This window comes from Chelonoidis abingdonii, chromosome 9, assembly GCF_003597395.2.
Source record: "Chelonoidis abingdonii isolate Lonesome George chromosome 9, CheloAbing_2.0, whole genome shotgun sequence".
In the NCBI taxonomy this organism is placed as follows: Eukaryota; Metazoa; Chordata; order Testudines; family Testudinidae; genus Chelonoidis; species Chelonoidis abingdonii.
This window is the reverse complement of record NC_133777.1, coordinates 32,779,251-32,790,097: the sequence shown is the minus strand read 5'-3', so window position 1 is coordinate 32,790,097 and position 10,847 is coordinate 32,779,251.

Sequence of the window (10,847 nt, the reverse complement as noted above, 5' to 3'; positions counted from 1 at the left end):
CATCCGCAGGCATGATTGCAGCAGCTCCACCGGAGCCGTGGGACCAGCACGTGGGGTGGCGAAATTGCCGTGCGCCTAGGGCACTAAAACCCCTAGTGCCGGTCCTGAATTCCAGAGTTTTACAAGGGGAGCTGGATTAAGTAATGTGGCCTATGTAAATGAAATGAGAGATTAGTTAGACAAGTGGGTGAGGGGAAAAGGCATTACAAGTTTTGAAGAAATGTGATTTAATTACTCAGGAACAGTTCCTGAATATGTGCAGTGATGTAAAACAGTATTTGTGGGACAAAAAGGTGCATGCAGTGGGGGAATTATCTGGGTTTGCAGACTCTTACGAGCAGTCACAAGATGCAATTAAACATAAACCCCTGGCAGAGGGCTATAGCGTTGGTGGAAAGCAGAATCACCATTTTACCCCTGGGAAAAAGGAGGTTGGGCATTTACCTCCCCATTCCCTTGTTACTCGTCCCAAATCTCCTGTACAAGCAGAGGAGCCCAGAAGGTGCTATTATTGTAAGTCCACTGAGCACCTGAGGAATAAATGTCCTTGACTGAGCAGGTAACATGAAACTGCTGTGCCTCAGAGCACAGAGGTATCCCAGGCTACTGTCTCTTTCCACACAGGATTTGAAAAGGTTGCTTCTACACAGCCAAGTAGTGAGCATATGCGTGCTGTTAAACTTAATGGCAAAGTGCTCCAAGGATGGAGAGAGACTGCTGCAGAGATTTCTGCAGTCAGGAGAGACCTGATCCAGGAGAAGGATTTGTTACCAGGAAAAATGGCAGAATTAGAATTGATAGGAGGTTACAAAGTCCTTACCTTTAGCTAAGGTACATATGGAAACTGGTGATTTGCAGGCTGAACTGACTGTTGCAGCAGTGGCACATAACTTTGCACCATTTCTACTGGGGAATGGGGTTTTTTTTTGTTTTATGTGGCAGAATCTGTCCCAGGGTTTGTTGGCAGCAAGAAGGAATCTTGTGCTGAAAGCCTCAGAAGGGAGAGTAAAGTCACACATGCTGCTGGGGAAATAGGAGAGTGTCTCTTTAATTCCTTGGTAGCAGCAGGGATGGTCCTAACTAGTTCCTGTAGCCCCGGGGCTAAAGCCCAGTCCCTGCAGGAAGAGCTGGATAAAGCCAGCTCCTGTCCTGTGATCATGTCCTAGTGGGAGGGGAATATTCCACTTTGTAACAGGGAAGCCTTCCCTGCTGCTGACTGCCAGGAAGTTGCAGGTCAAGTGGGGAAAGGGCCTGCCTTGGAGTGCACAGAGACATGTATCCCAGAAATGGAGAGTGGGGGCCCGATGACTGCTGTGGTGGGAACAGACCCCAAGGGCTCTGTAGCTGGAAACAAGCCCAACCTGAGTGGAAGGGTGGGGATTTTGCTGACTAGCGATGGGTCTGTCATAGCTGGTAGCTGTGAGTCCACAGCTGGATCAGGGTCACCTTCCCTTTTGCAGGACACAGGGGTGTCTGCTTCAAAGGGGAGCCCTAACAGGGAAGTCCAGACAGAAGGTGAGGGGGGACAGGAGGGTTTGCCCGCCTTTTGTAGAAAGGCTTTTCCCCAGGAGGAGGGTGAAGGATCTGCATCTGAAATGCCAGACCCCTCACCTGTGGATTAGGTTTTAAGGGAAGCCTGGGAGCCAAATCTCCTTGAGATGAGAGTCCACCCAGCTGACCTTCTGGGAACAGAGTAGGGTGACCAAGGGGATTTTACCAATCCTAAGCACTCCATTGAAAGATGTTGTTCCTGCTATGCTTGTGAGAGATAAAACTCTCTTTAAGGCAGGAGGAAAAAAAACTTTGCATTTGAGAAACTTCAAAAGCAGGTGGGATCCAACACAGAGATTCCAGAGGGAGGGGCCAAGGGCAGGCACGGTTGAGTGCACCCTTTCCTTGCCAAATCCCCAAACACATACCTGAATTAAGAGCCTTCTCCAAAGAGACAGGAGTATCTATATCTGAACACCTACCATGATGCACAAAGAGATTGAAAAAATGGAATAGACACTGAACAAGCTGGGCTGTGTGAACAGAGTCTGTCTGTCATGAGTTGGCTGTTAATCTTGTATCTTTTGCTACTTCATCTAGGGGTCAAGACAAAGGAGTTAATACGAATAGTAAACCTTTTAAAGATGTGTGACAAAGGAGTTAATACGAATAGTAAACCTTTTAAAGATGTGTGATTTATGGGGAAAACTTTTGTACATGCTTGGGACGGTGACAAGACTGTCCCACATTCATGTTGCTTTTCAGCTTATACCTGTAAATGGGCTGGAAGCTTGGCACAGCAGCAAAAGCATAACAGGCCTACGCTGCTGTGTGGAAGGGGAAACGGAGGCACGCCACCTAATGGCATTGGTGGTTAAATGCCAAGACACCTAAACTTTAACAGATATTGCTATCTACATTCTGTTAGCAACACTACACCCCAACATGTTTTCAAGCACCCAGGGACCCAGAACTTTGCTAGAACACCTGTAAATGACACTATAGGGTTTAAAGGTCCTGGGAGGCTGTGACGTTCCCTCTGGTGTTATCTGGACTGGTGATCTTCTAGGTCACCCCAATCCTTGACTCTGGGACCAGCCTTACCCTGCTCTGCTGTGAGAACCCCCACTCCTGGGCTGTTCACACACAGCCTCTTGCATGTAAGCTGCTCCTAGCTAGTTGCAGCCGAATGAGACTAGCCAGTACCTCCAGTCCCAGACACAACCTTAGGAACCTCCATCTTGCAGTGTCCGGTTATACCCTCTGGACACTGCAAGCTTATATAAGTTTGTCAATTTAACAAAGAAATTGATATGTACCAGGCTTGTTATCCCAAGGGGAACCTCTGACACACTGCAAACCAAACTCACTGCTTCAGGTAGAATAAACAAACAAATTTAACTATAAAGATAGACTTTAAGTGATTATAAGTCAAAGCATAACAAGTCAGAGTTGTTACCAAAAGAAAATATAAGCACACAGTCTAAATTCTTAATCCTATTAGACTAGGCAGCAGCTAGATTAAGCAGTTTTTCTCACTGCACTGCATATGGCAGTCCTTAATATACAAGCTGGCCCAGGTTTAAGGAACAAATCTCCTGTGTTGGAGTCTTGTCTTCTCAATGTCTTGGTTGCTTGCAGCATAGGTGGGGTAGGAGAATGGCATAGTATGTGTCCACTCTGTTTTATACTCTCAGACCATGTGCTTGTAGAACACAAGTCCAGGCATGTCTGTGGGGCATTGCTGAGTCTCTCCCAGCAAGGTTGAGCAATTCCCCTGATGGAACCTCATGCAGGTGAGTCATTGCATTGTAGCTCTTGCTGGACAATGGCTGTTGATGGGCTGTTTCACACCCCACCCGGGTGCTGGTTACTTTCCTTGCTTTTGCCTCTGAGGAGCTAATATCTGTCTGAGTTTCCCCAATTTACAGCATGTTTTAGTGACAGCCATACTACACAATCCTCATAACTTCATATGCATTAATGATATACATGTATAGATAGAGAAATGACTTTCAGCAGATCATAACCTTTCCCCAATACCTTACAAGGCATGCTTATATGTAAGATCATGATTATATGAAAATGAGGAATATGAGGGTTACATCATGTTCCCCCAAGGTATAGAATGTCACAGAGGGTGTGATCAGAAACAAACAAGGATTTTACATGTACTGCCTCCACCATGGAGGGTGTCCAAGTCTCTAGCAGTAAATTCAGGAGGAGGGTGTGACATTGCACTCCATATGTTTTATGACAATATGCTTATGAGTGTAAATATAATGTAACTGGAATATGCTTTATGCAAAAGGTCTCTTGTAAGGTATTACAAAGCTTATAATCTACTGAGTGTATTCATCCTATTTGTATGCATGTAGCATTCTTGTACCTGAAGCTAGAAATATGAAGTATTACTATGAAGTCCTACGGTAACTATTGTGACAAAGTTCCTCCTCTACCTTGGTGGGTCCTGCACTTATTGGCAGATTTGTTCACCTCAGTGATCTTCCCCTCTTGTGGAACCCACAGTCTGGGTCAGCTCCTCCTGTGTCTGACCAGGAGTTGAGAGGTTTGGGGGGAACCCAGACCCGCCCTCTACTCCGGGTTCCAGCCCAGGGCCCTGTGGATTGCAGCTGTCTATAATACGATCCTTAAGTAAGGGGATATGCAAGTTTGGCATATTTTGGCTCTCCATTTAGTTTGAAAAACGGTTATCCCTGGCCAGATCCAATTCATATCCCTACCTGTAAACTGTAAATAATATCTGCAGACTGCGTTGCTCACACACTTTTGTTCTATAGCTTGTGCCCCATTTTGCCCCGCAAAACTAAGTGCTACAATTCCACAGTAACAAGCAAGCTCGAATATCATTACATCTAGCTCTTGTCTTCCTCCAGAGCTCCGTCTGTCGCTCTTGTAAGCATTTCTGGACAAGGGACGCCATCTTGCGGGTTTGTGCATAGGGCTGGTTAAAAATTCCACTCGTGAATGGTTCTTACCATCAGAAAATATACAATTGATTAGTCTCAAACTGAAAGATTCTATGGTCATGTCAGACTTGATGAAATTTTTTTTTTATTTTTTTTTATAGGGAAAAGAAAAAAAATGGAAAATGAATCAGTTTGATAAGGTCAACGTTCCTTTCAATCCTACGTTCTGACTTTTCAGAAATGGTAACGTTTTTTGGATTTATCCTTTTCAAAATGACATTTTTATTTTACAAATATTATTTTTTATTTATTGCATTATCTTGTATTTTTACTTTTATTAGTTTATATTTATTAGTTTATACTTTATTATTTCTTATTAGATCCTGTTAATGTTTGTTAATGTTATGTTTTCTGTCACAGAAATAGATTACAATAAAATGATATACAATACAATAAAAATGGGTGACTCAACTCCAAAATAAATGTTTTCAAATAATGGTGTGTCTTGGGAATTTGAATATTCAATGTTTCATTCCACGCGGAGTCGGAATAAATTTTTTTCCCTGAAAGGGCAGAAATTCAGTGAAATCCCTGGTTCCTCATCTAGTGTAGTCTAATCATTATTCCAGTAAGTCAAGCTAAATCAACTTAGGGCTTTTTGAAACATTTTTACCTGCAGTGCCCAACCCTCCATTGCACCAAATCCACAAGCGGGGTTCTCAAACTAAACTAGAAACAGTTGGGGATGCTTCTGTACTGGAGTAAACTGAACGTGGATTACCACAAAAGTACCCTCCTAGATGTGGCGGCCTCTCCTCAAGTGTGGAGCATTTATCCAGGGGACGTGGCTTGGTGTAGGCCAACAGTTCACATATGTGAACCAGAGCCTTCACAAACAGCCCTTTGCTGTGTTCAGGAAGCAATTGTTTGTAATGAGCTATACAGTAAGGAGCTAAACTTTCAAACTAGTTGCCGCTGAAGTTAGTACCTGAAAGCTGGGGAGATTTTCAAAGATGCCAGATGGTATTAGTTCCCTAGGATAGTGGAACACCTCCTGCTCTTTGTCCTTAAAACGTCCCCGTCTGAATTAGTCATCTTGACCAAAATAGTAGGTAAACAAGTGGTCTGAATTGCAAAAGGGGCTGAGTGTTGCACTCCCCCATTGACTTCTGGAGGGAACGTGGTAGCTGCAGACCTTCTGAAGATCAGGCACAGTGTTGAGAAATCGGGCTCCATAATGTAGAATTTCATTACACTGTAACATGACATACCAAAATATTGCAAACAATAGTAAAACCACATTTCACCAAAGATATGGGTCATTTTAAAACTGGCATTTTGCTCCTGATCTGACATAATCAAACTACTTTTATTTGCCAAAAGTTGCAGGTCAAAAATAATCAAGGAATGGACGAGCTCCATTTCAAATCACTTGATCTCTTTGTCATAACATGGGAGCCCGAAGCCCAATTTGATTGCAAAAGTAATTACATAAAAAAGCCTGGAAGTTCCATATGTTTGAGACTGTAATAATTAGTCAAGAGGAACATGGCATTTTGAAAATAAGGCAATGGAGGAGAGGGAGGCTGTGGGGTGGGGCAGAATGGTGGGGGGAAAGGTTTAGTTGGACGGACGCTGCAGCTTGAGCCAACTCAACATTTTTAGTTCAACATATCTAGAAATGGAGCCGAAACGCCTATAACTGCCTCTAATCCACGAAGCAGTCATCCCTTGGCTGCCCATGAAGACAGGTCTGATACTGTGCTCTATGTTGGACATAACCATACTCTCCATTTTGTAAAATCAAGGCTGGTGAACGGAAGCCTTAAGAACCAAAAGTGTTTGTGGCAAGAGGTAAACCCCCAATGCTAGTGTAAAATAAGGGAGGATATATTTCAGCTAGGGGTTGGCTGCGTAAGCCAGGCCCCATTTCAACTCTTGCATCCATCCTTTTCACAGCTACCGACACGTTGGCATCCCCACAGCACATACAGCCAGAGTCCCTTCTTTATTTACAGGGCCAACACAAGCAAGGTGTAATCAATACATTTTTGTACTTTTCATTGTCGTTTCTTAAGAGAAAAAAAAAATCCACACACACAAAAACAAGCACAAGACTCCACCACTATTTGTAACAATGGAATGTTTTTACCCATGAAAAACTGTCTGATATTTTGATAGGTTTTAATTTTCCAGCAATTAAACAAAAACATATTTCAAAAAGACCAATATGTAATATTCTCTCTGTCCTTAACATCAATATTATTTCAATTAAAGCTACATTAGCATCCCATCCCTGCTTAGGATGTAAAATCCTAACTTTCAACCAGGTGCATCTGTTTTCTTCAGGATACTTCATAACAGAAACTGGCAAAGAGACCAGGGAAACATGCCAACATATCTATGTTACGTCCACAACAAATTGTGTGGAATTTTTGTATAAAGCAAATGCAGCAAAAACGTATACAACTGAACGAGAAACAACATGCCTTTACTGGCAATGATTTTGCATGGAGAATCATATATAATAGGCAAGTGCAATATCTTAAAAGGAGAGTTTGTCAAGCCAAGCCATTTGTCCAATAGATACGACATTCTCGTTCAGTTTCCACTACTAACCCATATTATTAAAGTAAGCCTATATATCTTATAACCACTATCATAAGACTCAGCACTTCGCACCGATTCCGCTCCCACAACAACCCCGATCAGGAACCAATATTATCTGCATCAAAAGGAACTAAGCAAGAGAGGCTAAGTGGACTTGCCCCAAGATTTAGAGGAAATCAAGGCAGATGCAGCGAATTGAACAGGTTTCCCATGCTAGCATGCTCACCTTCCTCTTACCTTCAATGGGAGAATGTCAATGGAAATTAGCAAGCAAATACCTTTGAGGCTCCAGACCTAAGTCATTTGAAAAGAGGCTTTGGGAGGTGCCAGCTGTTCAAAGATAGTGAGTGCCAGAAAGCTCACAAAAGAGTGTCCTAACAAGATTTCAAAAGTGCTTAAAATTTACGTGCTTACCTGCTTAATAGACGTTAGGGTTAACCTGATTGGGTTCATTTTAGAAATGGTTACCCTATACCTTTACGGACTGCCGCTTGCATCAAATACATAAAGTGCGGTGTCAGCTAACAAAGTACATGTAAAACAGTTGTGGCAATCGCTTCATTGATCCACTGAGTTTATGGTCCGTTCTGGGACCTTTCTAAAAACAGCCCACTACTGATAGAGTAAACCAGAAAAATCAACCTGGTACGACGGCTCCTGGGTTTGGATGGAGTAGTGAGGCCAAGATTGATGTGTCGAATAGCCCCTTAGCCTAGGCAACCTGTGAATCACAATCCGACTGGTCAGGTCTATTCTCCATAGGGGAAACGCTTACTGCTCATGTGACCTCAACTCTCATGTAACGCTTGTAGCTCGTCATTAAGACTATGGCTGTTACAATCATCTCTCTTATTGCTGCTCAGTGCTTCAGCTCGGGCTCCCGTGCTAGAGAGTGCGTATCGCAGCGCAATAATTTTCTCTTTAGACACACAAGAGGAGATTATTCAGGTGGGTTCTGTTTTTCATGCTCCAACCTTCTCGAGATCAGTCAAGGAGACTGGCCACAGCAGGAAGATGGACACTGGATGGAGTGGAGCAGTGTCGAGGTACATAGAAATCTCTTTCTGATGTTGAGGCGGCGTGTCTGCATTGGTTCAGGGTAAACTGAATTTCACTACATTGATGAGTTGGGAAAGGAAATTTCCCCCAGGCAATACAGGACTGGATTCTCACCCTCTTCCCTCCCTGGATCACTGGGCATACCCACCTTAAAAACAAGTCAAACAAACTATACTGAGCAGGGGCCTGGGCACGGGCACCTAGGTCACCATTCTGTTCTCTGAGACACAGACAGTTTGGTAATCTTACACTAAAAAATCCACAGGATGCAGGTCTGCAAGGTTCTCCCATGCGCTGTAGTAAATTCCCCCCCCTGAGAGGCAGTACCTAGGTCACAGAAGAATAGACTAGGTCTGTAAAACCCTGCCTGGATAGGATTTTTCAGCGACCCTGAGCAATGTAAGCGGGTCACTCTAATCTTCTAGTGTAGACTAAGCCCGTCAGTGTCCGAGACTGGGAATGCTTTGTTTAACCTGTGAATCAATGGAGCTCCGGAATATGAAATTTGGGTGAAATCCTGGCACTTGATAAACAGGATTCAGACCTAATGGCCTACTAGCCCCGACTCCCATAAAACTCAAATCTTCTGCCTCATCGGGGGATAAAGATTATGCTAAACATCATATGAACATGACAGTATGTATAACCCCTAGGAATTGACAGTAATATTCATAGCTATGACTCTACATTACATGGCATGGTCTCATAAAGGTGCAGGATGCAGGGACTCACTATAACGAAAAGCTAAATGAAATCCTTGCGTTGCAGGCAATTCGACCATGCAGAAATTCTACATAGAGCTCTTCCATTAGCTTGAACAGCCATATTACTAGGCATAGATACGTAAATTTTCTTTTCCTTTCCAACTTCCCCCCAGGATATGAATTAAAAACAATTCATGAAAATAGTTTCGTCGGGGAAGACAGACTAGACAGACAGCTTGTGGGGCTGGGGTGGCGACCAGGGAAGACCTGCAGGAGATTCGCAGCCGCTTCCCGGAATAAGGGCGGGTCGCGGTAATTTTTCCGCGTGATTCCTGCAGCTGTCTAATTAAAGTACTACTCTAACGCCTTCTAGAAAAGATCTTAAATTGGCTCAGGGCCTTGATCTAACCTGGAACGCCATTCTGACCCAGGGTACTCTAGTCCGGATTTGTCTTTAGCCTGGGGAACATAGCCTGGCCCGCGCACCGTCCTGGGATGCCGAAATAGGCTCTGAACATACCTGTTTCCTCAGTACTTTAACTGTAGCCATCTTGCCTTGCCCATCAGCTACTATGCCAAAGTTGGCATTAATGGTGGCTTGGAAATCTTGAATGGTTCCCATTAACTAGGACAATTGTAATGCTCTGTGTTTACTATAGCCTTCCTGTAATATCATGGGTGCCAAGCCAGTCAGTAATGGATTGTCAACAGCTGACATGGAACAGTCACATGATAACTGATCGATTTAAGCGGTGCTTTTCAATTTAGAGGAAGGTGGGAACCTGAGAGACACAAAGCGATCTGCCTTGTGCCAAAGGTAAAAGGTGTAAACAGAACAAATGGGTTTAGTCATGAAGAACCCCTAGTTATCACCTGAGCTGACTAACAAGAACTGTACCAGGGAAAGGATTGGCCCAGACAAGAGACTCTAGTCTGTGAAGAAGTTATTGGACATCCTGAGGGTAGTGTGATGATGTGATAAGCTTGCAGTAGTGTCAGGCTAAGCTGATAGGCCTCAAACTTCCGGAGTTGTAGAAGTGAGTACGTAGATCCTGCAAATAAAGCATAATTATCTAGGAATTATAGACTAAAAGGAAACTCGCAAAGGTTGATACAGGCTGGGTTACTGTGCCCTGCAATCAAGACACCTTTAAGTGAATGAGCATGACTCAGCAATTGACACATTAGACCCATAGGAAGAGATGAAGCGACTGGGCACAGTTCATTAGTTCAAGAACAACCACAAATGCCCCACCGTGCAATATTTGACTACCTTGAATGGTTTGACTTTTGAAGAACAGCCCAGCAAATACCGTATAATAGATTGCAGGAGGGCAGTTTGTGTTCGACCTAAAAAGAACACGCTCTTTGTCAGGGCCTCACATACACCCCCTGAACCAAAGGGACTTGCGTTTCACCTGATATTTGCCTGGCCAGTGCAGGAAATGGTCACTGAAAGGTAAAACGTAATCTCTGGACGAATGCAGGGTGAGATATAAAAAACTAAAACGGTCTGTGATGCTGCGAGCTGGTAATCTTAATCATATAACGTATAGGTTTAATCTATAGTAACTGATAGTTTGGCCTGCTGAAACCAGGGTCAGCGCTGGGTAAAAAGTTAGTCGCTATAAATACAGTGCCTTTGGCAGCTGCTGTGCCTGGTCTTCAGTATAAGTTACCATCAAGTTATCAATAAAACAATAAGGAGGTTATAAAATTGATTAGATAAAGAAATAGGTAAGGTTACCAAAAATATTAATCAATTGTATTTATTATTGCAATAGAACTTGTGTTTGGTTGGGATGATTACAGTAAACGAAAGTAAAGTCATAGGCACATTCTGTCCCTGTGTTGCCTTTATAGTCCAATGTCATAAAAACTTTCTGTAAGGAAAGAGTTAGTTGTTATTTTCTCTTTTGTGAACCATTACTCACCTCAATTATATCGTGTTTGGGGTGGTGGGAAAGTATGATCACGCCAGAGCCCCACTAAGGCTCTAACAGAGCCCCCTAGGGCTCTGATGAGTGCCTCCTCCTTCTATTGAATCTCCACA